The sequence below is a fragment of the Cygnus atratus genome, chromosome 1 (assembly GCF_013377495.2).
Source record: "Cygnus atratus isolate AKBS03 ecotype Queensland, Australia chromosome 1, CAtr_DNAZoo_HiC_assembly, whole genome shotgun sequence".
In the NCBI taxonomy this organism is placed as follows: Eukaryota; Metazoa; Chordata; class Aves; order Anseriformes; family Anatidae; genus Cygnus; species Cygnus atratus.
The window spans coordinates 163,730,007-163,751,628 of record NC_066362.1 but is presented as its reverse complement, the minus strand read 5'-3'; the positions used below and the strand labels follow the sequence as shown (position 1 = coordinate 163,751,628).

The following is a 21,622-nucleotide window of genomic DNA, read 5'->3' as shown; positions in this document are numbered from 1 at the left end:
TTTTGCGCTGGAACGTTTCTACTCTGCACTTCAAGATAGCAAGTGTTTGGTTAAAAATTCTTATGACAACAAATGCATAGAAGATCAGACACCTCACTTCATTCACTGCACAGTTATCCCTTGTCTTTTTAATATGGCTCTTAGATATAACATCTACTTTTTATTAAATTATAATAAGCATGCTACTTAAGAATTTATTTTCATATTTGGGAATTGACTGTTATGTGACTCATAATTAAATACTTTCTTAGAACTGAGTTCTAGTTGTCATTATAATTATGAGAAAGTGCAGAATTTGCAATCTGAAGTCCATAATTTAAAGGTTTGTAGAGAAGTCATGTTAGGTATTACCTCCGTAGAGAAGATATCTGTCCCGTTTTAGAATGCTGTAAGGTAGCATAAATCTAAAAACAATAGTAGTAGCATCATCCCTGACAGTTATCCTAAAAATACAGGCACTATTATTGTTATCCAGTGGATTACTAATCACTGTTTTTGTTTCCAAGGTAAAAAACTGCTTTCCCAGATAGAATGTAAAAACAAAACTAGGTTTTATTAATGGGCACGGATACACTTAGTGATTCATCCTCTGAGGATAATTTTTCAGTGGGAAAGAGAATATTTTCAAAACTAGACTGTTCTGGAAGCTGTCGTATAATTTTTTGCTCCTGATAGCCTATGTCTTGCTCACTGTTAGTCCCCAAATGATCCTTATAGCTTTTATCTTTAATTCTCATTATCTTTCACTGCCAATTTTTGATATCTACAGAAGAGAACTGGAAATAACATTTCAGGATGTAGATGAGCCTCCCCCATGTGGTATATAGAGGTAGCACTGCTTCTTTATTAAGATATTATTTCTTTTTTTTTTTCGACTTTCAGGGAGCACTTTGTTTCTTGTCTTTGTAGCATTGCATCTTTTGTTCAGATTCTTCTGTGCCATGACATCTAACTATCTTCTGAGAGCTGTTTTACTCCTAGGATATAGTCCACAGGCTTGTAAATATGACATATAGTCTTTGTTCTCGGCAGCTAAACTCATATTTTAATATATTAGAAAGAAGTTGATTGTCTGCACTTTCTTTGCCAAGTGTTCCACATCCAGTATATCTGTCTTCACATTTTATGGAAATACAACATGTAGACCAGTAATTAGTTTTTAACTGGGCTTTGTGCAAATGTTCTTGTAATACAGTAAAACTTTCTGACACCAACAATGGAATGTAGTCAGTAAGTTTTGATCTGAATATTAGTGAGGCATGGGCATTCACAGATCATAGAATCATAGAATATCCTGAGTTGGAAGGGATCGATGGAGTCCTGCATCCAAGTCATTTATGAAAAGATTGAAGAGAACTGGCCTAAAATGGAGCCCTGCAGAACCCCACTAGATTTGTTTGATCTTTTTAATTTTTCAAGACAGGTTGTTAGTTTGAATGCTGGAGACATAGGATTTTATAAAAATCATATTCCTGAGTGTTTTATATGATTTTCTCTCATTAACTTCCTCTAAAATATCATTTTATTTATTTTACTTCTAGAGTGGGATATGTTTTTAAAATGAATAATTACAGAATAGGTTTTATTGTGGAATATTCATTTTGAGGCAAGAGGGAGGGGTCACTAAGCCATTCTTAGACTTTGAAAGTGGCTTGATCAAACACTGTAATTGAATACTTAATTAAAAGCTTCACACTTTTGAGAAGACTGAGGGAGAAAAGTAGTGTAAGTCTGTCTGCAAGACAAAAAAATTGTTTTTATCAGAAAAAAAAAGCTGAATCCATGATTATTCTTGTTTTGAAAAGCATTTACAGTAATTTAACAATTACATTTATACTAATTTTAAAGAATCATAAGAAAATATGCCCAAAATGTACTACCACATGTTCTTGGATATTTTATTTTGTTATTGAAGTATTTGACAGATGTTACAGAAATCTGATAAGGATTAATGATTGATTTAAAGGGATGTTCAGCTGAAAGCTTAGACACCATTTATTTATTTGCTTATTTGGTTACCACAATAATAATTAAAGAAAAAAAAACATCTCATATAAGTGGTACTGGATCACCTTCACTGATGAATTTGAACAATCATTACAACTTCTACAGTGTAAAATACGTAAAACAAGACTACCTAGCTATCTGAGCCGGCATCATACTCACCTTGAGAAGTCAATACGATAACATTGTTTATGGGTAGTTTTTTTCTGGAATGCAGAAGAATGGAAGTACAGATGATTGCTGAACATTGTCAAGCCTGTGTGGTCCCTCCAGTGATGACCCTAGACCCTCACTCTCTGATAACTGGCCTGTAGTCGTCCCTTCAGTATTCAGTCCTCAGTCTTCCAGTCCTATTCACTGACTAGTCTGATTTGATGTTTGCTTGCATCTCAAATTGACCTTTGGATCTCTCTGTTGGCTGGCCTAGACCCAAAATGCCTGCAGGATCAGGCCCATACTTGCTCAGTGGCTGGTTCCCAGACCTCCTGTCCTGCCCACTGGCTAGTGTGATTTGAAGCTTGCTGGAATCTTTCTCTTTCTCATACACATGCACACACTCACACACGGCACAGAGAAAACCCTTTGCACAGAAAAAGAGATGAGTTCAATAAGAAGTAGAAAGATGTTGTGATAATCAAGTGCAGGACTTAGACTGGTGTGCTGAGCAGCAGCTTGTTTGCATATGGCCAGCCCCTTTTATTCCTTTTTTTTTTTTTTTTTTTTTTAACCATTGCCTCCATGCCAAGGAAACAACTTATGCCTAGTTACATTTCCCACATTAGTCTGTGTTTTGCTACATCTGCACCAATATTTGGTATTTCTAGTACCGTTTTCTAGGTCATCATGTAGATTAGAGTTTAGGAGGAAATTCTTCACTGTAAGGGTTGTGAGGCACGGGAACAGGTTGCCCCGAGAAGCTGTGGATGCCCCATCCCCGGAGGTGTTCAAGACCAGGTTGGACAAGGCCTGGGCAACTTGATCTAGTGGGTGGCACGCCTGCCCACGGCAGGGGGTTTAGAACTAGATGATCTTTGAGGTCCCTTCCAACACAAGCCATTCTGTAATTCTATGATCCTATGATATGATTAACTGTCTGTCACTTTTCTTAAAGTCAGTTCAAAGCCATGTAAAGATTTGTGTCAGAAACAAAAGTGGTGTTCAGACTGTCAGCTGTTAGGGACAGGGGCTGTAATGTATTATATCCTTCAGGAGTAGCTTGTATAATGTAATACCGGTTTCATTGGACTCTGGGTACTACCATAGTATACGGCCTTAGTAAAAGAGAAGTATTGAGTGCTGTCTTAAGAATTTGAATCTGACTTTATATTTTAAAGGTATCTGACAATTTGGCTCCACACATAGTTCTAATTATGTTTATTGCTTCATAATATGTTTTAAGTTTGTTAAGGGAGCAGGAAAAGATTTTTGTGGCCCCAAATGTATGGGTAATATCAGCTTAATTGTCTGTTCTGTTGTTGCCTGAAAATTGAGAGGACTGGGTTCAACATCCTAATGCTTCTAGGTCCTTTCTCTCTAGAATTCATATAATCACAGAATGGTTGAGGTTGGAAAGGACCTCTGGAACCCATCCGGCCCAACATGCTGCTCAAGCAGGGACACCCAGAGCAGGCTGCCCAGGACCATGTCCAGACAGCTTTTGAAGATCTCCAAGGAGGGAGGCTCCACAACTTCTCTGGGCAACCTGTACTAGTGCTCAGTTATCCTCACAGTCAAAAAGTGTTTCCTGGTGTTCAAACAGCATCTCCTGTGTTTCAGTTTGTGCTCATTGCCTCTTGTCCTGTCACTAGGCACCACCACATCTCTCAAGCAAAACACTACCAAACCTTCTTAGTGCTCTTTATCCCTCCATCCTAACACATAGGAGAAGCAGGGGAGAGAGTGATTTATAAGCAAGCACTAAATATGACAGGATGAAGTGATGGAGGGAGTCATTGTTTCTCCATGGTGTCATCAAGTTTCTTTTTGTCATTTCTGCTTCATGTATTGTAGTGTATTCACCATTAAAAGTGTCTCACAATTGTTTCTTAACTTACTTTGAAATAGTGGGTTTGAAATACTTCACTGTAATTACAAATTAATCTTTATTTATAAATATAAAAAAAAAGTCTGTTTGTGAGGAGGCACGTATGTGCTTGTGTTGGACTTATTCCAAGAAAAAGATATTGTTATTTTTGGTATATGTGGGTGCTGATAAGTTTGAAATTATTACTTTGATGAAATAAATGTTTTTTTTTTTTTTTAGTGAATAGCTGGAAAAGCATCTTAAACTTTGCTGTCTAAGCTCATTTCTGTTTATTGTGGACCTGACTAGTTCTGGGGGTGGAAATGCTTAAAAAGATACTGTAGAGTGCCTTTTATCCCACAGAGTAAGGCTTGGGAAGAAAGGTGTTGCAGAAATGTAATAATTGTGTTGATGGTGTTTCTGTAACTCGTGTGCTTTGACTATTGTGTTTTGTGCTATTCTCATGCTTCCTCTGTTGCACTGTACTCTTTGTTGATAGTGTTATACTCCTCTCTCCTTTCCGTCAGCTTATACTTGTGTTGCCTGTTTGCAAGAAGCAAGGATTGCCTCTTTGTTAAATGTCTGTTCAGTTCTCACTGCAGTGTAGGTACCTACAGGAAGTACTGACAAGGGAAAATTTGCTTAGGGTGTCTCTGGAGAGGTGTCTGAAATCTCTCTAGAAGAGCCTAAATTTAGCAACGTGCTCTGAGTTAGTGCCAGGAGTAGACAATCTTTCTCTTGGGAGTCTGAAGAGAGTAGTCTCTCTAAAAATTGTCATTACAGAAGTCCTGACCCCACAGACAATAATAATGATGACAATGGTATCTATATCAAATATCTATATGTCATTTTACTCATTTTTCTAGAAGTAGCTATCTTGTTAGTGCTTTTTAGTGTGATGCTAGGTTGGTGTTGAACCTTAATTCTATAGTAGGATGTATATTCCTAATACTTTCCTGTTACATTTATCAGTCACTTAAACCTGTATCAGAATTTTCTTAATCCCAGCATTAAGTGTTTTTTGACCTGTTTGGATGAAAGCCATATTTTACAATATATTTTATTTTTCGAAGGATTTTATATCTATTCTCTGTTTTGAGTAAAAGTGTTAACACTTTCCCATAAGCTTGTCACTGTGACACTTGCTGTATGTATCCAAAAGCCACAGGCCTATCGGAGGGTAGTACTGCTTTTAACCTTGATTTGAGCCTAACTTTTAGCTTTTCTACTCTGATGTGGTATAGGCAGTGGCTATACTTGTGCAAAGAAAAAGAAGTGTGACATCTTAGAAGACAGTGTCAGATTCAGAAATGTAGCTAGAGAGGCTCCCTTGCAAAACCCTTCTGCCAGAGTTTTAAGATGTAAATAAAGGCAGCAGGTAGATGCATTTGTAGGGGAAACCGTAATGTTGCATTTAAGGGTGTTTCTTGGATGTAGGCGAGATTTGTGACTAACCCATGGTGTTAGAAAAAACATAGTTAGGGTTAATGCTTGAATTATTTGATCTTTTTCATGTTGTAGTATGATGAAGAAAGTTGTATCTGGATGGACACATATATTTAGATTCCATCTTGTATGTAATTATTATCCTACACTGTTAAGGGAAGGATGTGAAATTGTCCTTCTATGAGTCTGTTGTTTACAGAACAGGTTCCTTACCTGTTATCCTTACCTCCATTGGAGATGGTGGGCTCCATTTGAAAGTAAAGGAAAGAGTCAGTGTACAAAAGAAAAATAATTACACATGCTACCAACATTTTAAATTCAGGAAATTCAAATTAGCCATATTTTTCATGCAGCCAGCTGTTCTTCTGAGAAAAAAAATTCCAACTGTTTGACTTGGATTTTAATTGTTGTTAGTGTGTCTGCTTAACAGTATAGTATATGTCTGCTAGGAACTGTCTTATATCCTGTGTGGCAGGTGGAAATGAAATTCTCTCATCAATAGAGAGGAACCCTAGGCACCTTCTCTGAAGTAGTATGCTAACTGCTCAGTCATACTCTTTTTTGCTTTTCCTCTAGCCCAATGAATAGACTAAAGGAATAGGAGAGCTTCAACAGAAGAGCATGAAAGCTCCTTGTGTTTGTCTGTTTGTTTATACAGTTTGCCGTAATTCTTACATATTTATGAAGAGTTTTAGTTGATGTGATTTTCTTGTTGTTGTTGTTGGAATGGCTCTTTCATTACTGTCTCCTCCATTCCTTTATTCAGCACCTGAGACTCAAGCTGCAGAAAGGGAGCCTGTCCAGCAAAATTTTGTGTGACTGCTGTGGTTGCAATGACTTCTGTACTGAATTCACAGGAAGAGAAACATGATTGCACTGACAATTGTAGACCTACCAGTACAAAGACACAAAGACTCAAGAGATCACAAAGCAGCTGTTGTTCTCTTGGGGGTTGAAAACAACGTTTCTAAAAGAGTACTATCATTGCACATTTTAAACTGCTTCTGGCTGAGTAAACTGGACCCGTCTAATGTACAGTTGCTAGAGATTAGAGAGACTTATTTCTGCACAAAAAAGCCCTATCAGGTTTGCTGGTTTTGAAAACAGGCCTCCTTCTCAGACTGGATTTAAGAATATAGATGGCACCTGTAATTTTTTGCTATGTAGAAAGCAGATTGCTGACAAGATGAAAGCCTCTGATGTTCTTGGTTGCCTTGAAGGGTAAACATATATACGGAGCACACAGAAGATCTCACTGCTCCTTGTTATTTTATCAAAACATAAGTATACCGTAAGACTTGCTCCTGCTAATATATACAACCTGTCTAGCTTCAATAAATCCACACATGGCAGTGCAATGCTGCATGGATGATATACATGGATATATATACATGGTCCCTTGGATCCAATTTAAATACATGTCATGATACTCCTAGTATTTCAATTTTCACATCTCTAGCTACCATATATGTCTGTATTTCTCTGTGTTAAACATGCTGTAAGTGCTTTCAAGATAAGGTTCAAATTTCTTTACTTAAACCTTCTTAAATGTCAGGCTTGAAATCTCTAGTCAGGGACTGAGGTGTCTGCTGAAAAACAGATGTCCCCAGAGTAAGATTCATCTCATGCTGTCTTTCTCAAGTGGCTGGAAGGGATAGAGAGGAGCACAGCTGTTTAGGTAAGACGGGGGTCGAATATGAACTTTGAAAATTAGTTGAGCTGAATCATGACAACAGAATTTATTAAAGATGAAGGGCACACTGCATTTTGCAAAATGTTGTTCTCCACTTCTCCTCTCCTATGTGGCTAAAATTCAGATTGGCTTCCATACCATTGCTTTTGAAAGGATTTTCAGCTATCAAATAATATGAATTCACAGTGTTTATGTATGTTGTAGTAAACTGGAATTGATCCATGGAAAGCAAGCCTTCCACCACTGTAAAATTAACCTGAGACATTAATAATGTTTCCCTAATCTTAAGGCAGGAAGGGAGGTAAAAAAATAAATAGTACAAAAAATTGGTGTTATGATAAGCTTTTGTAATTATATCTCATATCCTAGATAGAAGTAGAAGAAAACTTCTAGTAGTAGAAAATCAGACTGTTAATCTAAAAACTACTAAAATCATGAAGAGCCTTTAACTGACTTCGGTGTCATTGCAATATCTTTATGTTAGGTCCTTAAATTATTTTGGTTGCTAATGAGATGAATACCAAATAACTTTGAAAGAAGTTTGAAAACTTTATTCTTTATGGCCTAAAATTTGATGAACTAAGATTCAGGATTTACTCTTTCTAATGTCACTGAAAATACAGTAAATTAATGCTCTTGAGTTAGCTGGCAGTGATTAGTACAAACCGCTTAAAACTCTGAAGTTTGCCTGTAATCAGAGATTTTGCTTGAGGAGGACTTTGTAAAACTTGACTAGACACTGTGGAGTTCTTCTGATACACATTACAGAGCTAGGCATGGTGTTCTTGCAGTTGTGCCAGTGTCAGGAAGGTCAGGTCAGCACTGGAGACCTGAATGTAACATAGTTTCATTTGTCAAGAATGTGAAAAGAATGTGAATCCATGAACTGCGTTGGAAGGAGCCTCTGGTATACTCATATAGTTGTTCTGGAAAAAAATCATTTTATTCTTATAACTTCTTTAGTTCATGGCATGCTTGTAGAGTGTGGACATAAAGAACAAATTTTCTCAATGGTATGAGTCATTTAGAAGTCCCTCAATACTGTATTGCCAAAATACTCTTTCACCAGTGGTCTGCTTGGTCTTTATTAAGTAAAGAATTGAGTGGATATGTGGAGTAGACTGGTTCTGGGAAGCAACTGTCTTTGAGCTGCAAGAAAGATGCCCATGGAAAGTGTCATTATCATAACTTGTAGCTTAAGGAGTAATCTGACAGAGAATTGTCCAAAAATGATTTTACATTTGCCAGCTGTCAGTAGCTTTTACTGTAGCTGAAAAAGATTTTCACTGCATCTCCATGTCTTGTACATGGGTGAATGCAACACCCATGTGAATAGGGGATGTGATACTGCTGCTCCTTCCCCTTGGATACTGAGGCAAAATCCCCCCATCCAGGTAGTCCCAAGGGACACAGCTGTATGACTGGGGAACATGACAACCTATAACAGAAGTCTCATACCCAATGTATGTACCAGATGGATTAGCAGCTTGAAAGCCTGCTTTTGAATAGGTAACCATGTCCAAAGGAATGACAGGTCAGGTTTCTCCTAAGTCGACTTTATCACCAGATATTTTTTAGGATGATGAAGTGCTTACTTAAGTGCACAGTTTTTTTAATCATGGGCCAATACTGTTAGCAAGGCCCCCCCCCCCCCCGCCCCAGCCTGCCCTAACATGCATTATTATGCTTATAGATAACACTAAGTTTTCCTCTTCGTTGATCCAGAATCTTGGCTAGTGAGGGTATTGAATTCAGCATACTCAAGAGAATGTGCCTTGGAAGGTTTGTAGAGGTATTGCTTCCCACCTCCTTTCTTTAGAGTGAATTGCATAGTCTCTCTAAATAGCAATCCTGGTAACTACTTTCTGTCTCAAAATCGAATGACCTGTCCTTGAGATCTGGTACTAGGATAGTAGGAGTTTCTTATGGGGCACAAGGAATTTCCATCTCCTCTTCTGGTTAAGGCAGCCTAATTAGCTTTTTTTTAAATTATTATTATATTTATTTATTTATTTATTTATTTTTAATAACTTTGTTAGATTATGGTCCTGGCTTTAGACTTTAAACTTTTTTGGCTTCTTTACAGTGTACCTGAAACTTGGTTACATAACTCGATACATTTTATGTAGAAATAGGAAATATTAATTGTATTTATTCTGGTGAATACTATATAAGCTTTGCACAGGAACAACATGCAAAAGACAAACTCTACAACAGTCTATTTTCATGTTAGGTTGCTTAGATAGCATCTCCTTCCCCTTCCACAAACCCACATTGTTGATACCTTTATAGTCAAAAGCACCTCTCCAAGGGACAATCACGGTGTGGAAGTTCTGAGTCAGAGAAAACAGATTTAAGTTCTTCATCTATTTTTGATAATGCTGTGCTCCACAGAACTGTGGTGATAGTGCTGCACAGTCATCTCAAACTGGTAGTTACTAACCCTACTGCATGAGAGCTACATCCTGGTAAAGTATCTCTGACGAGGATGCTGCAAGTGTTGAATTATCTAGGCTGTGGAGATGACTCCTGCAGCTGCATAATCCTGCATGCTTGTTTATCTGCAGACATTCCCATGATTCCTTCAGACCTCAGAGAGGATGTTGTGCTGCTCTGCAGAGCAAATGTCTGCTGGGTGGGAGTGGTATGAGTTATATGGCATACATAGATTTCCAGGGTTGGCAAGCAGCAGGTTAGTGAAGAGATGTGCTGAGACCCAGCCAGGCTATTTCTCAGACATTGGAGACACTTCAGACCTGAAAGGCAGCATTTAAAGAAAAAAAAAACTAAAAGACAGTTTTCATTTCAAGACTTAGTTGTTTTTGTTATTTGTGGAGAACTGTGGCAAATGGAACACGTAAACCTGCACTGAGTGATTGCAGATATGTTTCCCATAGTATTCTGTGAGATTTTGCTGTATCACACTGTAACTGAAATATAGACAAAGCTGTTACCAAACCTAATGAATCCAAAGAAAAAAGAAAAAAAAAGCTGAGATCACCTTCACAATGCTTATGCAATAAGCATGAGATTTCTGATTTTGTTGATGGTGATGTTACAGAATATGTCTTTTTCAGAATGGTAATGTTAGAGTAATCAGTGACAGACCTGTGGTTTAAAAAGGAATATGTAAATTATTTCAGAAATCGTGCCAACCAAAGCATTTTCCCTTTGGATTAGCAGGCAGTGTTAAATGGATAGGGAGAAAAATGTGATTTACACTGATCATTATGCTCAGAATGTTACAATGATATGTGTGCCATATCTTCTGACACTGCTCTGCTTAAATCTAATGCTTTTCCATTCTGTAGACTGAATGGGAATGCCCCTGTGAGGACACCTGTTTCAGGCTAGAGGAATGAAGACACCACTCATAAATTGGTATGGTGTGGAGCTTTCTGCAAGGTTATTTGAACTGTGTGAGACCAGATTAGCTATACTGGCCAGTTTGGATGCTGCTAGTTGCTAGTGAAGCTGTGCTGATTGTGGAACTGGTGTTAGTTTTTTGTCATGGTCTTACCTTTCTCTAGGTAGATAGATGTACCAGCCTCCTCATGTTCTGGGCTCTTTGACGCTTCACTCTGTGATGTAGACAAACCTGCAAGTCTCTTGTCGATCCACTACATGTGGAATAAGACAACTTATGTTGCTATGGTTGTGTCTTCCTCTAATCTTTTTATATGGAAATATAACCCACTTTCTCTTCAGCAGGCATACACATCCTGTTCTAACTTCAGTCTTGCCTGCAGGAACTGCTTCCCTTTCAGATCTGCTAGCTGAGATGATTACATGACATTTTTTGGATGCTAATTGTTAAAATCAAAATATGATGAAATTGCCAATGATGTTACTCTGCTCTGTGCTATATGTGTAAGTAAGTAATTATTGTAAGACATTGAGTTCATCTCACCTTCCTTTTGGCACATCATAGAGGCTGTTCTCTGACAAGCATTTCTTTTGGAGGCAATGGTAACTTCACCAGCCCCACATTCCTGCTGCTCTTTTCTGCCTCTCCATCTCTCTCTTAAATGCCCTGACAACTTGCCAGCATCTTCCTGGTAAACTGGAACAAAGAACTCTTCTTTATTAAAAAAAATATAATTACAAAAATTTCATTTTAGTAAAGATGAATTAATTGGTCTGATTGAGCATGAAGTCTTGCAAGGACAGTTTTAATTGCTGGTACAGCGTACCAGTACAGCTGAGAAGATGGCATGGGGAGGGCTGGGGTAAAGCATCATCCTGTAGAAAGGTAGCAAGGCTTCCCCTTCAAGCTGCCAAGAAAGATGTGCAACAAATTTAATTGAATTGTGAAAACTGTTTAGGTTGGATGATTGCAAGCATTGCTGTGCTTTAGTGCTACAGAGGACTTGTCTTTTTCATTTGCTTTGAAAAAGGGAAAACTGAAGGCAGTCTCTGAAATCTGCTTCTAAGCTCTGTTTATTGTTCCCTGTAATGAATGTTGTCAGAGTAAGTTTCTTTTGAATATATGCAGAGATCTGTATCTGAGCCAGTTACACTGGGCTCCCTTTGTAGTCAGTGGAGACAAACAGGCACAGCTCTTGTCCTCTTAAAGCGGAGGGAAGGTGAATCATGCCCTGTTTTTTCTCTTTTGGGTATATTCTGTCCTGTGGTGACGAGGTCAGCCATAAATGTCTATACATAAGAGCGTCTTTATTGTGTCTCTGTGACACAGGTTCCTGTGCCCTAAAGTGCCATAAATAGATAAATAGAAGAGAGTGAGAACAAGGTGAAAGAGCATACATGCTTTCCCTGACACTCATAGATGTATTTCCAGTACAGAGACTGACTGAACCAGATGTGATTTCTTATTTAGATGTAATCATTTAACCTCTGGTGGATTCCTCCTGAGTGAATTTGTGTGGTCTCCCCATGTAAATTTTTAGCATTCACAGTGTCCTTTAGTAAGAATTCCTTATTTTGGAAGCTCCTAGTTCCTTGTTTGAAGACTCTTAACATTAAGTGAGGTAAACACCCTTCTTAATGAATGAGATTATTATAGTTTGGCAGAAGAGATTGGGGCTATAGATTTGTTCCAGGTTACCTTATGTAGTAATTCTCATGAGAATGAGTCTTCTGCTTAGGTAATTGTATCTTGTTTCAAATTAGTTGAAATGTGAGAGCTTGTATACTTATGATTCTGATTAAGAATCCACTAAACAGAAGGAAAATACATCAGACTAGCAGTTTACATAAAATGGCACTTGCTGAATATGGGAGCTGGGGAGAGAACAGATATTTGGGCCCTAGGTCATGCCTTAGGTCTAGTATTTCAGCACCATATTTGGCCAATTTCTCAAAAAAGGGAAACTTGGAAGCCAAATTTGTCTGTTACCTCTTCCTTGAAAATTTGTTTTTGGACCTGTGCATGCAGGGAGTGTTGTGTGCCCGGAAAGAAAATAAATGCTGAGACAATTACATTTTTCATGAAGCATCTGTACTTGACTGTTTATATAACTGGTTGGTTAAAAGTTCACCTAAGAAGAAGAGGCAAACTAAAAGAAAAACAAACAAAACAACAACAACAACAAAAAGCAACTAACCATCCAAAGCACATAGTTTTCACAAGGGAAGGTATCCTGATTTTTTGTAGGAGGCATGTAACTCATACCTCTCAATTCCGTTTTCTTTCTAGTCTTTTGAATACTTTCAAAAAAATCATTTTTATGAACAAGTTGAGTTGGGGAGCGGTGGTTAGAGACTCTCTGCAATTCAGTGCACTGCAGTTGGAGTGTAACGTAGTCATTTTTCCAGTATATAATGTGTCCAAAGACAATTTTCAGATCAGCCTTTCATTAAGTTACTTTGAAATAGAGTAGCTCATCTGTCTTGAAAAATAGAGAAAACTTACCTGCCCATACTGGTAGGTAATAATTGGCACAACTGGAATATGTCTAACAAAGCATAGCATTTCTGAGTCTTAGATTTATATTTTGTTCACCAGTTGCAGCGTGCCAAACACATGCTGTTGATTACATTGCTTTGCTGTACTAGGCAAAAGTTCTAGAAAATACTGCCATTTAGATACGCTTTCTGATTGTACTTTTAAAAGAGGCCTATGCTATCTTTGTGGGGGGCAGATCTTGAGGTATATGAATTGCTGTAGTATGATATATTTAGACAGTAGTAAGCCAATACAAACCAACAGAACTGCTTTCTCATTCTACACTAATATTTAATCCTTTTACATTATTTTTCAAAAAAGACTTGCTTTATTTGAATGAATTGGGAAACAAGCTTATTCAGGTCTCACATACACTTAAAACTAACATTATTTGTCAGTTTTCCTAGGCTTAGAGGAAAGTGGGCAATCTTTATTAATTCTCTGAGCTCCTCCTAATGTATCGCTGTGTGGTCTAGCCATAGTGGCAGTTGTTTTCTTCAGACATTTGACACGGAATTTGAAGTTGATTTGAATTGCTCTTTGTGTAAAAAGAGTATTTAATCTCTCTTTTTGATTTATTTATTTATTTTACATGGCAATCCTGTATGTTGACTACTAAAAACACTGTGAAAACGTAGAATTTTGTAGCAGAATTGCATTCTTGCAAAAAGCAATCAAATGAAAACATTTAATTGACATGTAATTTCTCACTAGCTAACCTACATTAAGAGTTCAGGAAGTCATATGATTTAGCGTAGAAAAACAAACAAAACCGAAGCAAAATATTGGCATTTATTTATTCAACCATTGCAGTCTGGTTATGGAGGTTTAAGGTTTAAGGATAAATACATACACAAAGTTTTATTTTGGAGACCCTTGTTTATGGACTTGTGCGATCTACAGTTACAGAGTTTATCTCTGTCATCATTGCATCTGGGGAAAATGAGGTAGCTTGCCTCTCTTGAACAAGACATCAAGGGACAAAAACAGCAAACAAGCCCCAAGGGCATTTTGTGAGCTGGGCATGGCAGTGCAGGGAAATAATTTTGGACAATGACAGATTCAATGTGAGTGAAAATGTGCATTAAACATACGAAATGTGACTCTGTGCTGATGGCAAAGTTTCTACCGATAACTGAGTGGCTAAGGGAGCTACAGCTGTGGTTTTGAAACTGTAAGAGCTAAAACAAGCTGTTGAGATGACCACGACTGTTGTGGGAGACTGGAACTAAGAGTGTGATGCTTGGAAAGTTGAGACTTTGTGGTATAATAATATTCAACAAGAGGAGAATATGTACATGCTCCAGACTAACTTCCAATTTTACAAGTACAACTCGATGCTCATACATCCAGTTACTAGAGGCCCAGAATTTGTAATATTGTTAACTAATAAAAAGCCTAATTTTTCACAGAAAGGTTTTTAGTCTGGTAATTGCAGAGGGTAGCTTGGAAGCATAGTGTTCAGATAAATGCTGGAAGATGTTATAGTCATTCTCTTTTGAGCACAGAAGCTGAATGCCTCACCATGTGATGCAGGCCTAAGGATTGTGCATACTTCTAAGCTCCTTCTGCTGGAGAGCTACTGAGGTAGTTGAGAGACAAGATCTGCTTGGGCTTTGCTTTGAAACTTGGGTACCTGGAGATCCATCCCTGCACAGTGGCAGCATAGCATTGGATGCAGCTGGGTGTATAGCACCTCTTGTCCACCTAGGAGTGTTTAAAACTGTTATCTAGGAGCTCTGGGTTTTCCAAGAACCTGAGTAGATCTACACAGTGAGTAGTAGGAGCCCACGTTTCCCACTTCTTATGCAAATATCCTCAAAATTGCAATATTCAGCAAGTAGTGGGAACTTACATCTCCTTACTCTGTCTTTTCAAACACATTAGCCACTTACCTGTTCCCAGGCATACATATACCCTCAGGAGGAGTTTGCAGACTCTGAATCACCATTTTACAGGAATCTAAAACTAAGGTTAAAAACATATCTTTGGGAGGGAGTTTTTAGATTTGTCTCAGTTGGATGATGCCTCTTAGCTGGTTTAGACTACAGTAAGGAGTGGATTTTGAATTCCCCTCTAGCACTCTTGAATTTCCCCAGTGATTAACTAAATACCTGTATTTCCCATGCAGGGTTGTGCATTTTACTCATGAGAAAGACATTTTTCTTTTAAGCGTAGATGCTGTGCAACTGACCATATGCGGAATGTACCATAGAAGTAGTTTGGGTTTCCTTCTCAAAAGAAAGTACGTCAGCAAGAAAGGGCTGTGTGACTGGTATGCAGGCAGGACATGGTGACAGTGCAGGGGCACAGGGCACAGCACAAGACCCTAGATTTATCCTGACCTGCAGGTTTGAACTTACTGGATTGACAGTATTGTAAATACTCCTCCAATTTTTTGGCTCTCTCAATGGAGAGATTTTGTTGAAGCCATGTAGTCAGTACCTGTGTTCAAATAAATGTATATATGCAATTCAGTTTATTTTTTAGCTTTGAATTCAAAAGGTATTTTTGTCTCTGGCCGGAAGGCTTATATAAAACTTAAGCTAATTGAGTGGATGAACAGCCTAGATTGCAACTCTAGTTAATTTGTTTACTCAGTAATATTATACAGTTGTTTATGACTTTATTGTTTTCTGTTTTTATAGCAAAGAAACATTTTTCATTTGTGTTGTTAGAGAGAAGGTAAGTTGCCATGTTACAGAATTCTGTCCAACTGAGTTTCATAGTGGAGTTATGAAAATGGACGGTATTTAAAATATGCATGTACTTCTTTTGGTTTCTTGGAAGCTGTTATCCTTAGGTAGTACAGTGTTTTACATACAGCACCAGCGCTCGATCTGTCTCTGTTTTGCTTCAGTGTAACTCCACAAAATTAAAACATGATGAGGGTCAATGCCATTTTTACCTTGTGTCCCAGCTTATGAGTGATCCCATTAATTTTAATAGTAAGTTTTGGCTTTCCTTTCAAGACCAGATTTTTGTATGTGTGATTAGAGATAGAGTACCTTATGTAGCTTAAATTAGGAATTGCTTCTAATAAAGGAATTGTTTTAGGTATGGTACAGCATGCTCTGATTTTGCAGTGTGTTCCATTACTTTTGAGCCATGAAATTCTGTATATATGTTTCCTCACTGAGATTTTCACATAAATTTTTCCATCAGTTCTTATCAAATGTTGATTATTAACAACAATCAATATGGTGAATATTTCTGTGTATATAGTTGCTCCGAGTTATTACTCTAGTCTACTGTAGCTTTTAATATCTCCAGAAAAGTTATAAAAATGAGATCTTAATGAATTAATTTTTAAAATTTTAGTTGTGTTAGTAAACATTTTAAAGTTATGAAAAATCCCCCTTGTTGCTGATTTAACTTTTAAAGGAAAGGTTTGGTTTGATTATGTAGATATTTTGAGAAGTCTTTTTTAAAAATATTATAGTAGATGTAGTAGATATAGTATATATAACACATTATGTTATCAGCAATCTAGTTATTAAGAATTGATCAAATCCAAGAAAATCATGGGGCACTTCCATTCTAACTGTTTACTTTGAAGACTAGGACAATTTGTATTTTCATATTAAAGAATATTAATTCCATTTGTTGGCGTAAAATGCCAACAGCTTCATGCTTCAAGAAGTCAAATTGTTAATGCATTTAACACTTTGCCATGAGTAAATCAAATGGATTTTTTTTTGTCTTCTTTTCTCTTGATGGTTTTTTAGATATGCCTGCTTTCCTTTCCATGGCTGACACTTTTTCTTCCTTTAGTGTGTCTTCAGTATAAGGCACTCAGAGAGGGATTATTTAAGTTCCTATTCAAATGCAAGGGTTAGAAACTTCCTTGTTTTTGAAGGGTAGGTGAGTTTCTTAATTCGTCTCTGGACAACCAGAGTTGGGGCTTTAAGAAAAACTACAAATATTATAAAAATCAGAGTCTAACAGATGGACTTTAAATTTAAAATAAGGGTCATCACAACATTGTCTGAGCCTCTGGAAGTAGTCTGCTGTGAACAGTTAAGGAAGTGCAAATCTTTGCATGAGTAATGGTGTTTTACTGTGCTAATCAGGGCAGTCTCAGAATCAGTTTGGAGTAAAATAACTGTCCTAAAATGACTATTCATTTCAGTATTCCGTGATTTTACAAATTTTACATTAATTTATATATTTGCCTAGATGTATGTATCAGTCCTTTCCTACATACCTTTTTATATTTTTGGCATAGCACAAGACTTATGTAAGTCTGATTTTGCTGTCTTTGTTAATACTGTTGAAGTACTCAGTATGTACTTCATTTTGATATTTCCATTTTAAACCTAATGAAAATGTTTTTCTATATTTGATCCTAAATAATGAAACTAATTTTATGTATAAACAATGTCAGTCCTTAGGTGAAGTTTAAACACTCTCAGGCTATATATGATACATGGTGACCGAAAGCCGTAGAATTGGGGACATTAGAACAGTATTTCTCTAGAGTTTGTTGGCATCCTTCTCCCTCTTCCCTTGAGAACACGTACTATTTGAAAGAGTAATTTGGAATCTGTTTTGCCATAAATACTGATTATATTCTTACTGTGGGTTCTTGCTTTCACAGTCACGATAACTGTTGCTTTGTGCTTCATGGACCAGCTCACAGTAGTGATTGTACAGAGTAATGAATGATGTTTATTTTTGCTGTATGGTTGACCACATCTGTGGGTGAGAACATGCTGGCAGCTAATTGGCCTGGCAAATGATCAGACTGTGACAAAACCAGATCTTGTAGTAGGCAGAAAAATAGAATTGTAAGGAACTGTCGTCCTTTGCTCCTCACTGATGACTTCTAGTGGAAGTGACAGACATTAACTGTGGATATGATATTTAGATCTATTATATCATGCATGTTTCTTCAAGTGAATGCTGCGAATCAGTTTAGTTTCTGGCTACTTTTGAGTTAATCTGATCCCTAGCCATTGTATTGCGCGCTAGTTTGTAGAGTTGTGGTCATCTGTGGTCATTGCATACTTGACTTTTAAACTGATCACTTCAATAAACGTTAAGGACAAATAGCTCTGTGTGGAAGCGGTTGTCATGTTGCTAGACACTGGGCAATTTTCTAGAAGTGGTGCTGATGCTGCTCCTAGTTATGAACTGTAGGTTTTTTTAAGCTTTTTTAAGGAACTAGAATCATGAAAAATGAGGGAATTGTAATAATTCTGTGGTGAGGTGACAGAAAAGACCACAATTTGCATTTTTATATCTTACTTCCATCCTTCAGACACTAAGGATTGCAGATACCTCCTTTCTACTGCAGGCTAGGGTTGGAAACAAGCAGTTTCCTTCACTATAAGCTTAGTAGCACTGGTGGGAAGAGTACAAAAGGCTGATTTGTCCTTGCAAACCCAAGAGAGGGACAAACTCTTTGAGTGGGACAAAGCAAAAGGAATGGGGGAAACACTATATTTTGGAATGATAGCTAATTGATTACTCCAAAAGGTTGCAGCAATGAGATTGACAGCCCGCCGACATAATGCACTTCCTTTCTGTCCCCATGGCCACTCTATGTTGACGTTATCAAGAAGGAAGAATAAAGTTTGTATGCCCTGCTAAATCATTTTGGTGACAGAGAGGTTTTAAAACATGGAATGCTTGAACTTTGTTTGAATATCTGTGAGCACATAGAACAACCGTATGAACAAGTCCATATAATAGAGTAGATTTGTGATATAAACTCCAGTGTGTTAGACACTTAGCTTTTGAGGACTTTTGGTTTTGAAACTGGTTTGCAACACTTGTCACAGCAAAGTACTCCTGCTAAGTGTCAAAGTTATCCCATTGATTTCTAAGCTAGATATAAGTATATCCCTAGCTCCCTCCCTTGTGTCACTGTAAACAGCATCTCTCAGGGCAAAACAGAATCTATCACAAATAAATATGTGATCTTTTGGTTTTCTTCTGCACAAACTGCTTGCATCTGAATGTGTTCCCTGAAATTACATTTTTAAAAGTATATCTTTTCCTTTTACTTGCAGCAACTTTTATATCTAGTATTTATTTTCCAAAGACTGCATGAATATTGTTTAACTTTTTTTAACACATGCTAAAAATAGGCAAACCAAACTATAGATGTATTCCTATTTTACTAGGTGAACTAAGAAAATATAAATTAAATAAACTTTTAGCATTTTTGCCCACTCTAAGCTCTTTGTGACATTACTGAACAGACCATATGCCTTACAACCTTGTTATAAGCCATCCATAGAAAAAGATGTGCTCTGTTCTATTATTTGGTTGGTCTTCAAAAATAGTGAAAAAATTTCATGCTTTTGTAGCCACAAACTTAACGCTGTAAAAAGAGAAGTGAGAATATGTCATGGTAGCTTAAAAGCCTGCTATGGGATTATGGTTGTTTTTAGCACTTGATGGTTGGGTGTATTTTACTGCTTTGTCTCTGAACTCTCATAGCTGATAATTGTAATTCAATTGTGTGATGATTGATTGCCATGAATGATTCCTTGAAGAGCACTACAAATTTAATTTGTTTCTCTATTAACTGTAACGGGTTTTGCTTCCTCTGTTACTTTGTCTTGACACACAATGATATATGTGATAAATATATGCCAAAATGGTGTATACATAGAAAATAGGAAACAACACATACTTACTAGAAAATTCAGTGGAACAAAGTCTTATGTGTAGAAGGCTCTGCTGGTCTTCTGTTTTGCTGCTAAACTTGAACCATTATTTCCCATTTGCCATGAGTAAACAATGTATAATGAAGAGATTATGGTTAGATGATTTTCTCTCTAATAGCACTATTCTATTTATAACTATAAATCTTTTTTTTTCCCTCCTCCCTCACATCTGTAACAGCTAGCCGATGGCGGAACCTCTTCTCTACACCTGTCTCCTTGGCTTTTCCCTATAGTCCCGTTGCAAGACTCACCCCATATACCAATGGCTTTAATAGTCCCAGCTTCTCTAAAACCTCCAGTAAAGCAATACTAACACCTGAACGGACAGGTAATGCTTAACTTTTTGTCAATTTATGGGGCTTACAAAATTGCTTAATCAAATCTAATCTTGCTAGCATTTAACAACAATGCACCTTTCAGATGATTGTGTATAGACTCTCATCTCAGAGGGATTCTTTTATTAAAATGACCTAAAATTTTACAATTAGCTAGCAATGTAGGTTATTTTCTGTGTTCCGCAGCATGTTACAGGAAGACAATGCTAATAAACAGCCTAGCTCTCAATAATGGTTAACCTGAGCATATATTTAAAACAGCATCAGTTTAAACAGTTCCCTGCTTTGCCCTTTCTTCCCTCCTACTCCACCGTGCCCCTTCTTTATGTCTATAGAAACATTTGTGCAGCTGTATAATGAAGTTCCATGGAGAATTTACCTGTTATAAAAATAGCCAGCAGAAAGATGGCTGTTTTCAATCTGGCACCATTCCAATATTTATTTTACTTTTGCCACAAATTTTAAGGGGACACAGGAATTTTAGGAAAAAAAAAACACTTTCAGTGAATTGTCAAGAGTTGCATTTTTCCTTTTTCAGTACAGGTATCCGGAGTCAGTTTATATCTATGGTTTCTCTTAAGCTGAAATGGCAATGGAGAAAATAATCCCCTGGGGAAGAGGCATTAACATTTTATTGCTGGCAGTAGCAGGTACAGTCTGAGGAAGTCAGCATCTGTGCCACACTGCTCTGTGGGTAATTTTCTTTACCATGTGTGAAATCTGTGCACAAAGCCCTGTTAAGGATTATGGGTGCAGCAGGTGAGATACAGCCCCAGACTCTAAATGCCTCATGTCGGTGTGTAGATGTCTAAGCTCCACTATTCAGTGGGATGCCGTTTATTTCCTAAACAAAAGCATCTAGTTCTGTCTCTCATGTCTAGTTTCCAACTGCTGCTCCAAAAGTGTACAGCTGTTACTACCTCTGCAAAACCTAGAGAACCATTATAACTTGCAAATTTGAAAAGGCAAACAAATATATTTACCCCTTACAATCTTTCCAAAGCAAAGTAATCCCCTGCATGTGCTTTTCTGTTGGAGATCCTGTTAGGGAACAGCTGATTTTATGATGAATTTTAGATGGATGCTGTGCTAGAGAACACAAACATATCTGTGATATAAGGACAGCTTAAGAGCCTTCATCACAGTGGTTTTCATCCTGTAGGCAGTGAGTCTCTGGTGGTCCAAAGGATATTAAGAAGTAAACTGCTTTTTTATTTGCAAAATTTCTCTCTAAAGTTGGGCAAAAACTAGCTCATTCAACTAATTGCAATTTAGTTTATACTTTTACAACTATGCAGGAAGAAATAGAATCCAGAGCCCTCTCTGAAAGTTAGCTCTGTGAAGAAGGCATTGTTTTCTCTGTTGTTGCATAATGCCTAGTTCAGTCTTAATTTTTATAATAATTTATTTCTCTCATGATAATAAACAATTTAAAGAAAAACAGTACAATTTAGGTAAACTGCTAGAATATGGAATCTGAGTACTGAGCAGAAGTTGGAGGCACATATGCACTCAGTTTTCAGAACAAAACAGGGA

The 21,622-nt window shown here is 37.2% G+C and overlaps 1 protein-coding gene across 2 annotated transcripts in view; it reads left to right on the top strand.

The window, feature by feature from the left end:
• The window catches only part of SLAIN1 (SLAIN motif family member 1), a 51,686-nt gene that overhangs the window by 9,254 nt on the left and 20,810 nt on the right, over window positions 1-21,622 (top strand). The window lies entirely within an intron of this gene.